This window comes from Mercenaria mercenaria, chromosome 17 (genome assembly GCF_021730395.1).
Source record: "Mercenaria mercenaria strain notata chromosome 17, MADL_Memer_1, whole genome shotgun sequence".
NCBI classification, from domain to species: domain Eukaryota; kingdom Metazoa; phylum Mollusca; class Bivalvia; order Venerida; family Veneridae; genus Mercenaria; species Mercenaria mercenaria.
The window spans coordinates 587749-608280 of NC_069377.1; the positions used below are offsets into that span (position 1 = coordinate 587749).

At 32.0% G+C, this 20532-nt stretch overlaps 1 protein-coding gene across 6 annotated transcripts in view; it reads right to left on the reverse strand.

The window, feature by feature from the left end:
- LOC123536023 (glutathione hydrolase 1 proenzyme-like) overlaps positions 1-20532 on the reverse strand; it is a 125967-nt gene that overhangs the window by 38232 nt on the left and 67203 nt on the right. The window contains exon 1 of one of the 6 annotated variants that reach the window (XM_045318793.2): positions 16112-16267. The exons of 4 other annotated variants lie outside the window; for them this stretch is intronic. The gene's annotated coding sequence lies outside the window, so the exon portion shown is untranslated. Of the gene's footprint in view, positions 1-1814; positions 1938-16111; positions 16268-20532 lie in introns of those variants that run through there. One more of the 6 variants, XM_045318796.2, reaches the window with a different exon arrangement.

The following is a 20532-nucleotide window of genomic DNA, read 5'->3' on the forward strand; positions in this document are numbered from 1 at the left end:
GTGATAAAATGCTGAACGTTATTATATTGTAACAAAATGTACGATGTTCTCATAATACAAATGAGCTATAAAATATTTAGGTACACAATATATTTTGCGAAACTGCAACTATATCAATGCTTTTCGAAAATCTCAATTTGGCATCATAAAACATGCAGGCTTAAATATTTTTGGTAAAATGATTTATATAGTTAGTATACGCCTATTACTAAAATTTTCATTCTGAAATCCGTACAGACGAATTTCAAATCTTCATGTTATTTTTACATTTATATATGATAGTTATGATGCTGGTTTTGCGTTTTAACTTACCAGAGTCAATTTGAAGACTTACTTCGGCCTGAATCTCTGAACCGGTTTGAAACTATTTGTTTGGGGTAAAATAATGTTCCCGTATGAAATTAGGACAATGAAATTTTAAAATATTTCACGCCAATGGCAAAAAGTATCCATTTCTACTAATACGTAGAGAATTTCGCTATTTACCAGTTGAACAATACGCTACAGAGTGACTTTTGCATGTGCAGTTGAAAGTCTCATTTTCATAGAATCTCTATATTACAATAATTATGTTTAGTTATTTAGTTATTGATTTTATGATGAAAGGGCGCTATATAAATTTTGTGCTATATATTTGATAATATATTTCAAAATGTATACCTCAACTGACTCTTTTAAAATTCAAGAGTTATATTTATACTGAGACAAACTTAGTTGTAAGCTACTTACAGCAATTTTAAATGATTTTACTAAAACTAGGGATCGAGTTCAATGCCTCACTACATTTAGACTAGCACCTAGACTGTGAAACATTTTTCAGTTATATTTAACTTCATATCACACTTCTAGCGATTGCCTATTACTAATATTTTGCGAAAATGTCTAGAAAAAGGCTGACCTTTGACTAGTATTAGATCATACCAAACAAAAACAAAACAAAACAAACTACAATGTATGTCATTTCTTAACAACAAGAAATTGATATCAAATGGATATTTTTCACGACAGACACTGTGATACATTTTTCAGCTTCACTTAAACTTCGTATTACAATTCTGATGATTGCCTCTACCATTTCGCTTCGAAAATGTCCAGAATTCGCTTTTTAGGCGTTTAACTAGTATTAAATTGTAATTCAAAACAAACAAACAAAGAGAAACACTTTATTATCTGTCTACAGACCAGTATAAACTAAATGAAATTCTTATCAAAAGGATATGTTTCACGATATCTGACATACTTTGATGACTGAACTCATCAAGGCTTGTTCTATCAGTCTACATTTCTGAGAAAAATAACTTCGCAAAGTACAATAAAAGCGTCACAATTGATTATTCAATAGCGTTCCAGTGATTTTAACCCAAGCTCTGCCAAAGTAACAAGATAAGTCGATAAATCTAGCAAGTGTTTTTGTTTAATCTCAGATCGATGAATCTCACGGGAATTCATGGATGAAAGACGATAAACGTATATAATTATCCGTCGAATTAATATAAGAAATTCATATAAGATTTTAAAGCGGATGCAGTGTTCCAGTGGTATCACTTTCTCACTACGGAACTAGGGGTCGTGACAGCTGCATAAATATATGCTGAAAATTATTTAGTTTGCACTTTGTTACCAGACCTGCTTATGATTTTAACTTTGTGTACTGTAGGCAGTACTGTAGTAAGAACTCTGATCTTTTTGACGATTGATAATGGACATGATCTGAAGACTGAAGAAGTAAACGCTGAAGTGGCATGTAAATACATCAACCGCTAGTACAGATTTGCATATGTTGGTGCATGCGAATAGATAATATATGTACTTACAAAATTCCGACATCATTCGTATATAATATATCATTTTTCCTTTTCCATTTGTTACCATTACGTGTTTATTATGGTTGTCATTAACTTAGTTACCTAGGTAAAAGTCTCATTCGGACTTCCACCTCAATCTCCTGCAGGCGTTTATCACAAGATCCTTGTAAATATCCTCAGTGCATTACTCATATCTTACTACAGATCCAGTAAATCTAGACAGATAATGGTTATCTGAGAAAAAGCTCGTATTTATCTGATGTCTCAAAACATGCTGTTAAAATCTAAACTTTCACACTAAACCGTACCAAACTCGTTTCTTCAACCACACGAGAATGATAGCTGACATGATTTCCCACGAAAATGTGGAAAGACTTCCAGCAGTAGATATCTGTCTAAGTCACCAGTTGAATGACAACACTAACTAAATTTGAATCAATGCTTTCGTCGAGGTTAAACATTCCGGAAGAATTTACATAAGTTCAAATGCTTGGTTTTTAGTCCAGGTAAGATAAATATGTCATTTGAAATGTGTGTGTTTTTTCCCTTACTATTGTAATGCTTTGTTCTTCATCTAGCCTGTGTTCAGACCTTTTGCTTTGTTCACAGGAGATAACTCCCTTCAAATTTTGAACAATTATTTCCCCTTTCTTCTCAAAACATAGATAATCAGAGCCGAGACAGATCAGTCAGAATATATAAGAGAAATGAATAGACAAAAATAAGAAAGATTATCTAGTCGGTAGTCAAACTATTATTCACCATGCACAAGTATTGAATCTAACTACCTTAAAGTTATTTCTGTTTTTGTGAGAGTAAATGAAAAAAAGTTCGCTCTCTATATATAAATACTCGTATTCCTATGGGTCTCAACTTTTGCGTTAAGAAAACCAAAACGTTATTTTGTCATCACTATTTAACCTTTAGCCTGCTAAATTTTTTAATATCGACTGGTCTATCATTTAATAGGCTATACCATTTATTATTTGTAGGGGTTTTCACTGAAAATTTACTGACTGAATAGTGAACAGTGCAGACCAGACTGATCTTGTTCTGCACTGGTCGCAAAGGCAGAATCACTTGCCGCCAACAGACTAAAGGTTAATGAACATAGCATTTGATTGTTGAATGAGGGTACTTTATTTAAAATAGCAATAGATTAAATTTAACAGAGTGATTTATACATAATCAATTGCTCAGGTACCTAAAACATCATTTATTAACCCCATAGAAAAATGTAATTTTCTTTACCAACTTATACAAGTTGCCAAAACTGAACTTACTTATATCGAAACATATAAATCCCATATAAATCACATTTATTTATCCCATAAAATTTGAGTTTTAACTACATTTGTCGTCTATTGATAAATGATAAACAAAACAAGATTTTACATTAATTTTATAATACCCATTATCATCTTAAGAATTATAAATCTGTGTGTCTTAAATCCTGAACCGTGTGGACAATGTAACCGATGGACTATGTAGTTAGACTGCTGTTACAATAGACGACTGCGTGGACCGTTGCAAATTAACTTGATACAGTCAACAATTTTACACTATGTAGCACTACAGTAATAGCATTACTTCACGCATACTTGTCATATTTCATTGATAAAAGTAGTTAAAGGAGTGGAGGCTACCGGACTTGGATCATGTATAAAATACAGTCGTAAAAGTTAGTTAACTTTAAACATATCTGTTTATGTATCTATATTATTAGCTACGACAGTTTTTATATGAAATTTCTGTCATTTACTGGCTAGTTATTACAAGAAAAAGTTCTCTATGCAAACATAATGTCAATAGATGCATACCACTTGGCGATTCCTACAGTCATACTTTGAACGATATATACATTTGATCAAGCGATCTTAAGGTCGTAGAATAATACAGCTTAACATATCTGCTGATATACCTGGAGTCACCTTTATGTATCACTCTGTTACTCTTCAGATAATTATCTTTTTAAAGCACCATTGATCTATTTCTTTTGATGGTAGTATACGATAAACTCAATGACTTATGACAAACTTATAAAAAATTAAATGAAACTAAATAATTAGAAATACTATTCACAGTGATTTATGGGTATGTTTCTGAGCTAGAGACAAATGACTTTGGTAAAATACAGCAAGTCAGCAATTAATTAGCGTCAAAATTTCCCAGATACCACCTGCTGCATTAATTAATTAGTTAATTAATGTTAACATTTTAAAGCAACATTACCGATTACAATGTAGCGTTTAGAAAACTATTTTCTATTTACTAATTTCGATTTAGTCTAACTGAATTTCACAATGCCTTTAACTTTTGCATTAAAATGGACAAGCAGTTTTTAAATTGAACTTTCTTTTTATTGTACTTTTCCAAGATCATTATTTCCTAGCATTTCCACGTTTTCAATTTCATAATGGTCTTCCAATGCGTCATTTTCTGCTCCAAAGCTCATTTAGCTCTTTATTAGAGGACAAAATTAAATATTCATAGACAATGTTGTTGGATAGATTATGTCCCCCAGTGTCTTAGACCTCGTCCGTATCCCTTAACAATACAAACGACGATAGTATTAAAACTAAATTTTGTGCAGTGAAATCTGCATTTCATATAAAACTATTCATAAATGGAAAGCGAACATTTTCTAATGCAACGAATAATTGAATAATTCCAGACTTAAAATAAGATGCTTCCAAACCAATACCGTTGTTCAACCAAATGATATATAATAGGCCTGACATTACGATAAACACGTATTTAAAAATAAAAAAAAAAACTTGTGACGAGAGAACCTTCTTATCTGCAACATTCTGTGGCAAAAAAAAATTGTCATGAAATAATTTCAAGATACTAAAATACAAGACTGAACATTATGGTCTGTACGTTTCAGCAGTGGATATGTTAGTGTGTATTTTCTTCCAGAAATCAGTTCGCAGTATACTGACGCAATAAAATCACGTAGCATACTCAGAGAAGAGACAATATGCGCAATATCACTGTAATATTAAATAAAAGACGGATACGAAAATAACTTGCAGATGTGCTGTGCACCTGTTCCTAGAAATGCATTTCTTTGTAGAGTGAAGTAAATAGTGAAATGTTATAAATACGGCCTCCTCGCACTATAAATGTTTGTCAATAATATAACTGTAAACCGTACACAAACACTTGGCTTTTTAAATATTGAATTACATGAACTATCTTCTGAAACACTATGAAAAAATGATTTATGTCTGAAGAAAACGTGACAACGATTCATGTACTAGAATATGTAGGACGGTTTAGGCCGAAATCTCATCCCTGCGTGGCAATATGATAGCAGATCAAATTAGTTGGAACGAAATATGATTCCGATTCTTCGATAACAGAAATTGAATCGAGAACTAATTTCGCTCTTCAAAGCTATTATCATAAGTTATACGAGTTCTGTGTAACATCATCTAATGAGCAAAGAACTCCCTACTGTGTGCTGCCTATGGTCAGTTACAAAACTAACCTTTACAAGTACAGAGGTACAGACAGGCCTACGTAAAGACCCGTCGATTGTGTCACGTACCGAGACAAAAATCCTATTGGGCATATAAATTTTTAAAACCTCGACAGTTTTTTTTTATATAGAAAATTGACCGCTATAGAGGAACCAACTATGTACATGAAAACATTTCCAGTATTCTACGTAGTGTTGCTCACAACGTAAAACCATAGTTGCACTACAGAAAGATGCAATATTATTTCTTCAAACTTCAACTATTTACAATATGAACATTTCATTTTGACAGTCTTTGGCACGAGCTACATAATAATTTTTTGAAAGAAATTATAAAGATGATTCAGTGGTTGCATGTGTTCTTGAATCAGCATTATCTACCGTAATAGAACAAAATTGTTACTTTAAAAAATTGTTTGCATCATTCTCCTAAAGTTTACATACTTTGACAATCATGTTAAACATGTCGTGTCTTTTGACATGACTGCCAAATACTGTAAACATTTAGAGAATGATACAAACGGTCTTGCAACATTATTGATTTATAAAGACTGAAGATTTTCAGTGAAAGACGGTCATGATGCTTGACTTATCCACGACCCCTTGATATAAAATATATGACAATAATCAGCTTATATCTTTTTGCGGATAATATCTTAAGACTTATGATGTATGTTAAATTTCAGTGTTTTTCTTTGTTGTTTTATTCCTCAGACAAGCGCTTATAGGTTAGTTTTGACGCACTGGTTTTGACGCATTGGCTTATAGGTTAGTTTTGACGCATTGGCTTATAGGTTAGTTTTGACGCATTGGTTTATATGTTAGTTTTGACGCATTGGCATCACATTAATAAGTTTGTACCACTAGTCATTTTCAGAGGACTCACTTTTATGGATTTTTGAGAAAGGTTATTAGTAAAGATTGCCCAATTTAACATACATTGAATTCAAATTCGCTCGTATATCGAACAATGCTTAATTCAACCATTTTATATGATACAATTTGATTAAATATCATAAAAGGATATCTCTGATTATCAAACAGCGAATCAAAAAGTCGTTCTTACCTGAAAACTTTGAAGCTTTATTAACCATTATTTGATCAACGTAAAATAACTGCAGCATTATAACGGAGCTTTTATTGATTGCCTCTGAAATACTGACACCATTTGAACGTGAGGTTTCTTGCATGCTCCAAAAGATAACTTAAGCATCTATAAAGCTATGTATGCAAATACTGATGATGTACAAGAAGTGTATTACATTAGCTACAGCTTATCAGTGCGCACTATCATGTAGATAAAACATCATTATCATTTTCGAGAACTCACGGATTTAATCACATGCTAAAAAATCCAAAACGTCACAAAGAAATTCTTGTATAATTAGCCATCAAAATTGTGTTATCCTACTAAAACATCACTTTAAAAAAAGCTGAATGCGCGAAAGAAAGAAAATATGTTTGTCTGATCATTTCAACCTACCCTCATCATTCTGATGCAAGTACTACATTTAATTTTGTACATAACGCATAATAATTATGTTTTATAAAGAAATAACAATAATGTAAAGTAGAACTCTTCGAGCTAATAATAAAAATCACAAGGCGTCTTTGATAATAAATGGATAATAAATGATCTGTTACAATAAAACTATGTGTTTAATACGCAGTTTTCACATCAGTGTACTCCTGCAAAGTTTGTAAATATACCAGAGTGCATTTGTAAACAAACGAATGCATTACTTCTAGACATCAATCATGGAAAGTCAAAATAAATATTAGCACATGCTGAAGTATGTTGCACAAGTAATTATCTCATCTGTAGGATGATCTCCACTTCTATACTTATAACTGCTGTACTAGCCGAAATAAAGATTTTTTTTCAATCAATTTCAACTACTTCTAACATATCAATAACAACACTAATTGCATCAATGAAGCAATGAACAATGCAACCAGTTAACACTAGTTATAAAATTAAATTGCATTACAATCTACATGTATTCATACTACGAAGCAGGTACATGTAAATTATTTCTACACAACCTCTGTGTCGCAGGTTCCCAGTGCCAATTAAGAAATTGTCTGTTAATTTGGTATCATAGTAAATATATATACAAACCGTATTTCATACTTCTTGTATTTCATAGTTCCTCTATATAATCTCTTTACCAATTTTATTTTATTAAAGACGCAAAATTACATTAATCTGTTAATCTGTCAATTCGTTCTATCGTTCTCAATGTCTGGAAGATATTAGACCCGTAATAGTTATGTTCACTTGGTATTATGTTAAAGTTAACCTTGTTTCGCACTGTGTTTTAGGCAACTTTACCGTGCCGTTCTTATTTTATCAATTTTGTATATAAATGATAAATCCTCAAGTTAAAATAGGGTAATATTTCAGAGCAATGGCCACTGTACAAAACGTTTGCAGAAAATCCATTATACCATTGATTTTGGCAGGAAGGTCTAATACGTATCAGTTGTTCCAGATTTTGGTAAAAGAAACTTCAGTTCTGCACATGAAGCAGCAAAGGGGGGTAATCAAAAGACAACAGATTCAAATGTCAGAGAAGACAATTACCGGAAATAGGAATAAACAAGAAATTTAAATATTTAAGTTCATCACGGAGAATGTAGAAGCCACATTTTTAACAAAGGCATTATATTGGCCTTTAAGTCAAAGTAGGTTTGAAGTAGGAATTGAATACTAATAATGTTATGGGTCTAATACTTTAAGAAGTATTAATATATGTCAGTATTAACACTGAAACCTCTATTTATGAGACAAGAGATTGTTGGATTCGCATTCTCTAAAATCATTTTTTTCCCTGCCTGTCTTCCTATAATAAGCATTCCAATCGGTATTTCAAAATCCCTGCAACGCGGCCTTTCTGGAACTGACGATATAAAATGGTTAATGGAGCGTGTATATTTTTATCAGGATGCATGCTGTTCACGTGAGCGAGTAACCCATCCATCAGTTTTGCGCTATCAAACTTTCATATCACAACCTTTGTTAAATGATAAAAACGGGACAATTTTACATATTTCATTATCTGAAACTTCAAGAGTTCGATTTATATCTAATGCTACATGTATTTTAATTTGACTTTACAACAACAATAAAAAAATGTTATAGGTTTTTTTGTCAGTAAGTCATAGAGTAATCATGACTCTTTCAAATGAATCATTAGGTAGTGACTGAGATCAAATACCTTGTAGTTGTCGGACGACTTGTAAGTAGATATGTTACATTAAAATATAGTAATTCTTTTGCCTATATATATTTTCAAAGTTCAAACTATCGTGTTAACCTTACTGTTTAATAGCAGATTTTCTATTCGTGCATTTTGAATGTGTTTATAATATACTGAGACAACCTAAATTGTAAGGTAGTACGCGCATACATTTTGACGGGGTGACCCCTGCGCGCGATCCCTGACTATCGACCAATCCGAAGGCGACAAGTTTTACATGTCTACTTTCATTTTCTTTACTTCCGGAAATGGCTGAAGGTCGCGTGACGTCATTTCCTGTGTTGTCAAAAACATACATATGCCTGGCGAGATTGCATAAAAATGTGCCCGGTGTCCTAAAGATATCATATCTTACAATAATTTCTCTGAAAATGTCCAAACCTTACGGTTTTTTGACTTCTATAATTCAAACTAATCTAAAGTTTACAATTTTCAGTCTAGTGGCCAGTCTACACTACATGAAATTAATATTAAAAGGGAAATGTTCCCACAGATCTGACACACACCAGTGACTGTAGTCATCAAGGCTCTTATATCAGATGTAGTTTTCAGACCTACATTTGAGAGCATCATTAATGCACAAAATATAATAAAAGCTTCCAACTGATTATTCAATAACGTTCCTGTGAATTTAACCCTATATCTGCCTACATAATGTGATAAATCGATAAATCTAGCAAGTGTTTTATTTAATCTGAGATCAATGAAACAGGAATTCATGGATGATAGACGATAAAAATGTTTAATTATCCCATGCATAAATATTAGATTTCAGAGCGGACGCAGTGGTCCGGAAGAAACATTGTCAGACTGCAAAAGTGCAAAAACAGGTGTCTTGGTTTCTAGCTCCCGCTTCTCCATCTAAAATTTTGGGATAAGTGTCCGTATATGCTGCTTTACACCAGACGGGAAGCATCTAGATTTGAAGCTTCCTCTGTAACACTATCTATCCTCCAACATAACAATAATAACATTCTCCTGATGGGAGCCGCCAAATTGGGTTACCGGCCGCGAATGAGCTTTCAAACAAATAAACATCGAATTTGCTGAAATTGGAAAACTGATTTTTTTCAGACTGTGAATTGAAGGTATAGTGGAACTTTTTAATTACATGTCACTGCCAGAACAAAATAACTATAGGGACTTGAGGTAGGTTTCGCTGCCTGCCCGCGTCATACAAAACACCAGAACATGGTACTGGATCTAGTAAATTTTCATTTTTGAGCTCGGCATGAAGATGATCTAGGACTAGACCAGTATAAGTGTAAGGTGACAGATACTGTGCTCACTGAGACAACGTTGTTTACATGATTAAACAAAATGTTCAGAAATACGCTAAACCCGAACACACACGTGCGCACGCACGCGCAAAGGGGACCTGGAGGAATGAGCATAGTACTAAAATATAAATTAGGCAATTTAGTGGATATATCAGAATTATGTCATACCAAATGGTGACCGATACACAACATTTTTGCTACAGAATTTGTGTCAAAGAGTCCAATTTCGTTTGAGTTTTTAGTTATTGCAGTTTTCAACTATTTTAGACACTTTCGTCCTTGAATGAATCATAGTTTTACTTAAATGAATGATGTCCTGTCTAAAGGTCAAACATAATACCGAACCTGGGATTTATCAGATGCGCATATGTCTAAACTCAATACTCCAAATGTTTATTCTGTGTAAACATAGTTTGTTTTTACATACTCGAACGGAATAACTGCATACTGAGTAAACTAATAAGTCTCGTTTGATAAAAAGTTTCAGTAATGGGAAAAATTATTGTATGTTCGCTTACAACTGGGAATGTTTGGAGGTGTTATTACAGATAAAATGATATACAAAATTTCCTGATTCTTCAAATAATAGAATATCAAATACGCGTACATTGAAGCTGATTCTCTATAAGAAATGATTGGATACACACTGAAAGTAATTTTAAATTTGCATTAAAGCTCTAGTGTAATGTGACGCACGTTGATCAATTTACACACATTTAATAACACAGATATTGCACCATAATTATCAAAGACAAGTAACAGACAACGTTGAAGCGGGGCAAGTCAAAAGGTATATCTAACTCCGACAAAATTCAAAATATCCTTTTGCTCAAGTTGGCGCATGTGAAACAATTAAATAACCTGTACAAAAGTCTCATACCGAGTTACACACGCATTTATCTGAGGATCCCTTAAAAACCCTGTGAATTACTTTTAACTTACTACAGATTCAGTTAAATATTTACATAATAGTTACTGGGGAAAAAGAAAAATACAATATCTTCATATTTATTTAATGTGTCACAGAATGTTGTTAATATCTACACTTTAACAATTATTTTTAACTAAAATGGATTCAATGATAGCTGTTATTTTTTCCCACGGAAATTTGGAAACTCTTCCAACAGGAGAAATCTCTCTAAGTGACAACTCTATCGATAATGCTTCCGCCGAAGTAATAAAAGTCCGGAAGCATTCACATTAAGATTATCTTAGATATATAATATTATTTTCCGCAGTATAATGCTGATATCATTTGAAATGATTTTTCTTTATTCTGATGCTTTGTTGTTCATTATGCATGAGCTATGTATCGAAACAACTAAATAAAAGTATTATAATAAAGTCTGTGCGAGTGTTAATGAAACATGTTCCATACAATATCCAATAACAATACAATATTCCTGAGGTTTTTCATTTTTATATTATAAATTATAAACAAAAATAAAAAACGTTATTTTTGTCATCACGAATTTATTAACAAAAAAGCGGCTCTTGATTTAAAACAGCTTAATACACTATCAAATAAAAACTCTCAACTGTCATTTACTATTCCCACTATTCTCATATATATTAATTAAATGTAACATATCATATTGTGTTCTATATAAACAGCAATAAAATATGACTAATAGAAAAAAATATAAAAAAAATGTAAATTTATAAACAAGCCTAAACAGGTTACCAAAACGGAACTTACCTATATTTGAACATAATTATTAAATCCCAGTTTAATATCTCAATATTTAACTACATTTGGATATCTACTAAATGATAAACGAAACAGGATTTACATTAATTTTATAAACTGTCTTCCTCATCTTAAAAAGATGACCAATCTGTGTGTCTTAAATCGTGAACCCCTGGGGACAATGTAACAAATATAATGTACTTGAACTATTGTTACAGCTGGCGGCTGTGTGGATTATTGTAGATTGGTTTGATACAGTCAAAGATTTTATACTATGTAATGCTGCAGTAATAGCATTCATTAACGCATACTCCACATTATTCATTGGCAAAAGTAGTTAAAGTAGTAGAAGCTATTGGACTTAAATCCTGTATACGATCTGGTTAACTTTAAATATATATGAGAATGTACATACATTTTTGGCTACAACAGTTTTTAAATTTTTGTCATATACTAGCTAGTAATTACAAGAAAAACATTAATGTCAGAGATGAGCTTTTAAAAACCGCCAGATGCTGTTTCTGAGAGTTTTGGACCAGTTTGTTTCCCATAGTCCTATACATATACTTGAATTAATAATAGGCGGTTTTAAAGTCAGCTGATACGCGTCATCTCTCACTCTGTAACTTTTCCAACAATGATTTTTTAAGAACCATTCATTTATTGTTGTTATATTTGTAATTGCCTATAACTAACATTCAGTGAAATTAAACGATTAGAAATACTTTTTACCGTGACCTATGGTAATTTTGATAGCGGGAAAAAACTATTGCAAGACAGAACTAAGTAGCGTTACCAAATGCTGCCTTAATTAATAAATTGATACTAACGTTTTAAACTGAATTACTTAACTAAATCATTTTTGTTGTTTTCACTGTTTTGGGAACTAACTGCGATTTATTCATAATGCCTTTAACTTTGGTGTTAAAATAGTTTACGAGGTTTGAAATTAAAATTCTCATTTTATTATATTTCCTCAGTACATTTAAATCAACAAAATGTACATTTAAACACAAACTGTAGCTTCGTGTAAGACGGGTTTTGTTTGTTATCTGGTTTATAAAATCTAAACGAAATAATAGTTTGCACTGTTCAACGCATCTCAACCCCTCCCCCTACACTAGCACTGACTTACAAAGAATTCGATTTTAGAGAAACACTGAAAGGACTCTATAATTCCAAAAATAATACTGATTCCGAACATGGGGATACTTTTTACAGCCATCACATGCCATTTAAAGAGTAGTGTTGTTATATTAAATAAAATCAGGAGAAGATCATTTGGAATACTTCAAGCATAGTACACAAAATAGTAAAATAAAAGAAGACTCGGTTTTGACAGATAATGATATAATTATGTAACGCCAATCACGCGATGCGGAACTTGATTATAAACACTGAATGGACTCGCCCATCTTAAAGGAATGAAAATATAACAACATAGAGCTCTACCGATCTTACAATTCCACACCTGTTGGTTTGTAAATTGCATATAATCCGCCATTTCAAACGTAAATGATAAATATTCCGAAGACCTCATGATTTTCTAGCTTTTCAACGTTTTCAATGACTGCAGTTACTTCGTTTCAACATTGAAAACATAAGCTGTTAGTACAATGACTGGCGGTAATCAAAGTGTAATATCTCGTGATTTGTTACATGTGTGTATATTAGTTCTAAGAAATCCAAACCTCATTATACTGAAGCAACAAAATAGTGGTAACATTTGAAGAGAATATTAAACATTTTCAGAGAACATTAAAAGATGATGCGACAAAATATGCAGTATCATTGTAACGATTAAAAGCAGAGAAGTAATTAACTGACAGATGTGCTGTGCACGTGCTTTCTCAATTACAAAGTTGTGTGTTCGTTCCGTAATATCAAATCATTAAATGTTAGAAATTATTTTTTGTATGATTAAAAAAGAGTGACGTGAACAGTGAAACTGTTATAATTATACAAATATACAATAAACCTCTCTAAATATTAGTATTTGTAACTAGTTAAGCTATATTACTATTAAGAATTGTCTAAAGCTGTATTTTTGTTATTAAAACATATATTATTAATATACCTTAAGTTTAGATAGTGATACTTGGTTCTGGATTTTTATTAAAACATACATTATTTATGTACCTAATACCAAGTTCTGGATTTAGACATGAACTACAAACTAAAGCATGGTAAGATCAATATAATGGTCTATACAGTTTTTAAGATTGAAATGACTACGGTATACATATACAAGTATCAGAGACTATATCATTGTATATCAAAAGGTCAAGACCGAACTCTGAATTAAATCAATTAGCATTCATCACTGCTAATTCCCTTCGGTGGTGATGCAATAGAAGATCAAATGAGTAGGAATGAAGTATAATTCTGATTCTCCGATAACAGATATTGAGGACTAGACGACGTGTCTTGAGAAATTTATATCGACAAGCACAAATTCCTTTTATTTTGGTCCTCGAAACTATAATCATCTAATTTGATACAAGAAAATTAGTATTAAAAAGATACATCACTATGTATTTCTTATTTAACGCATTTGTGTGTTTTTTGTTTGTTTTTCTTTTTTTCACAATTAAAAATGTTTATATCTGTCCCACTACTTTGATTTGGACATTTCAGTACTAAAATCTACAACCATGACTGCAATAATAGAACTATAGAAGCAACAAACAGACACAAACATACACGAAGAAGGAACATAGCTGTGCAGCGGTTAATAGCAAAATCACCACTGGGGAGTTAGAACTGGTTAACGCATTTTCGTGTTCGTCTTATTGAAAAGATGTATTGCTCACTTTAATGGTTCCATCTGCCTATATTTTAGTTGATCTAAGCATGTCAGGCTGCAGTAAACAACTGCCCAGAGAAACAAGAAGTTAGATACCGCATCTGGGTTTTATCAAAAACCTGCATGTCTAAATTGTATAGACTAAATGTTTACTCTGAATAAACTTTAGACCCGAGCAGTTTGTACTGTTTGTGTTTAAATAACGCACTGACTAACAAAAGTTAATTACCTTGACTGTTGTTTTAAACACGATCTAAGAAAAGAAAACCTTTGGTCAGTCTTCAAAATATGTTCTCTTTTCGAGAACATTTATCAGAGAATTCCCGTAAATCCCATTCATGATGCCATCCGATACATACCTTATATCTAACAGATGCAGTTAATCTCGACAGATAACGTTTATCATACATGTTAACACAGTATCTTCTTATTTATCTTATGTGTCGAAAATGTTATAAAATATTTGAACGTTTACACGTCTTCCAAACGAATGAAGTTTGAATAAAAGCTATCATTTTGCCCGCAAATCCAACATGAAGGTTCTGTCTTAAACTTGAATCACCTCTTCAAACCAATGCCACATTTCAACAAAACCCATTTTGTTTCCTTTGCAAAATTTGTCGCAAAATGTTTCATATTTCCGGAATTCGTGCACAGAATGTAATAACTTTATTTTAAGCATGTTGGATCTGCATAATGTAATGCTAAGAAACCCCGAGAACCTTCATCAACCCTTGTACTTGAAAAATATCGTAAACTAGTCGCAACGATTTCATAAGAAAAGCCTTCGACGGTTGGGGTAAGAATTTGTATCTCAAAATAGCTCACGAGCACATTTAACAAAGTCTTACTCATGAAATCAAACAAAACATTTTAACTGCAGTAGTATTTGCAAATTATATAACTTACTGGCCCTGCAGTACGTTATCTGTTTGGAATAGAAGGAGAACAGTTCTAAAGAGATTGACGATATACGATTCCTATGTTTGAACATCCAGTTTCCAGTAAACCAACAGCTCTACAAAGCAGGGCATTGTACGTTTATAGTCCTTATTTTGGTATTCAATGCATATATCAGTAAATTGACAATCGTTCTTTAGAGTAATATCCATCTTTTATAAGCTGTTCAATTTTCATGTAAAGCAATTATTTCTTTCTGTAATTTGGTGTTGTCTGACTTCTTATACGGACCTAACCGTCAATACTGTCCAACTGTAGCAAAAGTAAATCATTCGATTTACATTTAAATTGTTAGTATGAAAAGTTAAATGTTAATGAATTCACAGACTTCACAATTCACTACCTTTTAATCGTTTTAACATTCACAGAAGCTTTTGAGGGATTAAACGGTTCTTTTTATAGACTCTATCTTCTCCGAATAAGCGTTTGTACTGTACTTTAATCTTTGTGACATTTGAGTTCGATATAACTGGCTAAAAGTTAAAGGCCACATGTTATTTTGTTTCCTGAATATGCAACACAATTTGAAATTCGGGCTTTTTCAACTTGATATTAAATCAGTATTCCCGGTCTCAAGGGAGATTTACTCGAAATATATTAAAACTCTATACGATTCAAGCAAAACATTTAGACGTAATTATATTATACGTTTAAACCGCATATAATTCTTTGGAAAAAAAACAATTTATATTAGATTATATCAGAATATTGCTTCTGAATATTTATAACAAAAACAATTATAGAACAAGCTCCACTTAACTTCAAACAAACATACTTTTCGAAACATTAAAGAATAACGAAGAATTGATACAATACTCACATGTGTTAGTGCGTTGAAAGTCCGACAAATTCCAGAAGATGGAACAATATGTCATATGAATATCTTGTCAAATCATAGCCTACTGTATATATCATATATCGATATTCACCTTAAATGTCTAGCACTGGCTGTTACTGAGCAGTAACTTCAGTTACAGATTTATTTGAAGTTATACATTCTGGCAAATGGTTGACTGAAATATTGTTCGGCCAGCTTATCAGTAATGCAGGGATGTAGATATTAGCATGACGTCTTACGCTGTAACATGCAGATTGTTCTAGATGAAAGGCTTTAGAAATTATTTCTTTGTAACTTCAAGTTTTATGTTTACACAACAAAACAGTTGCACATGAAACCAGTTCATATTTTCTTAATAGAAATAAGCAGTCGGAAAATAAACATGTGTATTAATCTTGAAAGACTTGAATTTTAAGCCAGATAAAAAAGATTCAATATCGGAGTATATTAAAGCGTAAAGTATTCATTAACTTCGTCCTAAAACTGTGATTAAATGAGTATTAAAATACATTTTTATTTATTTATTTATTCTACTGAAAAGCAAACTTTTGACTACATCGCATCATGACAGTTGTTATCAAAACATTTTTATCAATACACTTGCATGCATGAAAAAAAACGTACAAACACTGTAATTAGATATTCGAGTTCATAGGTTAAACTTGTTTCTGTGGCTTTAAAACAAGCAAATTTATGTGAAAATCCCACAGTGAAAAATGAGCGTAATACAAGTTTCCTTCTGCAGCTCTTGTGATTTAAATACCGCCTGAATAGTCAAATATAAACAAAAATTTAGATATCACATCTTGGTTTAGTTAGGTGGTTTGGTAGAATTAAAAATGAGTTCAACATCAATTTAAGCACCAAAACCATTACAGAAACAAATATAAGAATACCTTGGGTGTGGATTTTCTGTAAATTTTAGCAAGTGATGTATAAAAGTTAGCAGTACGTGCACTTTTCAATGCAAGATGCATATAACAGCATGCATTCAAGTGGTAGAATGTAATGTTCACTTACAGAACTTTGCAATGTAATGGCTAAAATATCCAATTTCCTGTTTCAGATAAGTTACATGATATATTGTAATATCATGATACAAGGATTACAATGTGCGTGTCATTTATTCCTTAGTTGAACGGAGTCCTATTATATTTCTAAAACTGATTGATTGTGTTTTTCTGGTATTATGTCTATGCTTCATTAGACACATATAGGATTCCAAATCTTTCACGAATTTAGTTCCATTTTATCGTTTGCAAACAATATACAATCACATAAGTTATGAAAACATATATTTTTATCGTCTTGAAATATCTACTCTGCACGTGTGCTTGGCATCCTTTGCAAAGTGGTCAAGGTCGCATGTTTTGAATCACTTTCCGCTAACCGATGTGGGTTCAAACCTCGCTTGGGTCGCAGAGTTCTTCATGAGAGGATTGTAGGACCCCCAATTCTAACACGATCCGCAGCAATTGCTAAATAAACATATAGCGAAATCGCCTATACATGAATCTACGATAAAATATGGTTGGCTGTTAAATTTCACCCCCTTATGATTGTAACATAAGAGATTCTACTTCAGTTCCATTACATACGAATTATTTCAGGGCCAAACGGTTGAAAACAGCATTTCAAAAACATAAATATAATAAAAGTCATACTGACCTATGTGTAGGTCCGTAAAACACGCTCTGATCTGTACGAGCGAATTCAATTAGCTTAATTATGATTCAGAGGTGACGTCATAAATGTATGACATAAACTAAAAAAACATAAAACATAGACATAAAAGTTAATCTCGTCACTCGTAATACAGGGTCAACTCGCTTATTTTGATGATTCTGTTCATTATTAGTTTGCGAGCTGTTAGATTACTAAATTATATATATTTTTTCAAAATTTTGATAAAAAATAAACAAATATATATACGTTCCATTAGCTATGCAACACTTTCTAACCATAGGGGGTAAATTGTAACAGCATATGACCCGAATGACGTATTACGCTGAAAATGTAGTACGTACTGTAAAATGCGAATTATTTGCGTTGTTAGAATCGAAATAATAAATATGTTCCAATAATTTTATCAAGTAATAAAACATGGGCAGTCGTTTGGATGCGAATAATTAAATCACTCGTGCAGCGCACTCGTGATTTAATTATTACGCATCCAAACTCCTGCCCATATTTTAATATAAAATATAGGAACAGATTTATTATTTCTTAAATGTAAAAATGGTCACATATGTAAAAATGCTAACAAACGTAAAATAATTTTACCGTATATGTAAAAACTTTCTACAAATGTAAAACCGAGTTGTTACAAATGTAAAAACGTTGCTGGTGACATATGTAAGAAAAAAGCGTCACAAATGTAATAACAAAATTTTGGTCACATATGTAAAGTCACTTTCCTACAAATGTAAAACACAATTTTCGCAGTCACCCTGTGATTTCATCTGAGTGTATGAAATAGTTACGCCTTCATAGCCGGAGTGTTCTACACAGTGATATGTGTTCGGAGAGTGAGGGGTATACGAGAAAAACTATATATTATACATATATGCGCGCGCGTGTGTGCAGTAATGGGATTGTCAGTCCCTCAGTTTGTATGTTCCTTGTGCATATGAGAAACTAAAGAAGGCTGAGTACAGGCAAATTGCTTGGGGTGAGGGGAGTAAAGTATACATTTGTATTTGGTTTAAACTGTTATCTTAAATCATCGAATATATAGACAGGTATTAGAATAATTGGCCTGCGTAAGATCACTTATAATCACTTTAATATGTATTATCTAGTCTTGCTCCTTTCATGTTGATAGAGTCGCAGATATATATAAATTTTGATTTTTTTAGAAATACCTAGAAGTCTCAAATATCGTAGTTATACATAAACATTTATTTGTAAAAAGATAAAAAAAAAACTTTGATGTTTAATGATGTTTAATGACTCAGATTACCCGTACCTGTATGGAATCATGCAAGAAAGAAAACAACTTGTAAGCATTGAACTGTTTTCAAATCACCCAGTCTGTAATGGTGCGGTTTGTAAATGCGGAAACTTCATGTGTGTAACCTGGTCCTACTAGTATTGTCCGTAAGTATTGATCTGGCACTCTTTGAAAGTTACCGGGCGTTTTCGTTAATTTACGCAATATATTTATCCCTGAAAATATCTATAATATTAAAATTACCTATATAGTTATCCGATGACATGGTAGTGGTAAGGTGTCTGACTTCCATGCACGTAACCACGGGTTCGAAATAACCTTTGACCATTTTTAATGTACAGTCCCTGGCTCGCGGATTTTGCTTTTTCCGCGTTACCACCGGCATAAATATTTGCCTTGAGTGGAAAATTGCGATGATTTTTTCACATTGAACGGCTGTTGACAAGAGCGAAAAATCGCGATGATTATATAATACACCGCAATAAAAGTATCACTAAATGCCCGCGGCGAGTCACGAGGAATAATCTCAGCGGGTCGCGGTGAATTGCGATGGATCGCGGTGAACCACCGGCAATCACCGCGAAATCCAGGTAAATTTTGTAGGTTAAATACATATAAACTCTCTACAGTTGTTGCATGTATAATTGCATTAGTTTTTTCTGTTAAAATGGACAAATAATAGGGTTTAAAAACAAATAAATAAAATTCATGTTGATATGTAATCATTCCATTAGTTTAATAATTTATCTATAGTATTTAACAAATTAAAATTTATTCCTATCTTACCTTTTGGATAAATTTCAAAATTTACACGTAAGGCTTGGCGTCGCAATTTTGTAGGTTTAAGTTGAAATTTAATGATTTCCTGTAGATGGATAAATGTTTTATTTCATTCGCAAAATAAAACAGAAAATTAAGTAATAATAGATTTTCAAAAACTGCTCATGTCTATTGTTAGGATAAAGTTACCTGAATAATGAAACAACATATTGTACGTTGTTTTCAAACCACTGCAAAAGAAGTGTACATTTATCCTTACTGTTTATTAATCATCATTTAAGATAAGTAAATACTTTGTACACGTCTTTCATGAAATTTTCTTTTTGAGAAGCATTGCAGAGCAATGTGTATAATTTCCCATTATATGCAGTACATTTTTTCTAACAATGATTATTAAATATTATATACAGAAATCGTATGTTTTATTTACTTTGTCAGAAAACGTTTACATTTCGAAGATTACACGTTTTCAACAAATAAGTTTTAAATATATTTTATAATAAAAATTTTTATTAATATTTTTAAGCCAATAAAAATTCAAAATAAGCATCTTTGGTTTTCCTTTTGGCAAAATTGCGACTTTTATATTTATCCAATTAGTAGTTAAAATTTTATAACTAAATTTTTAACATTTTTCTAATTTTAATAGAATAGAAACCAGAGATTAACT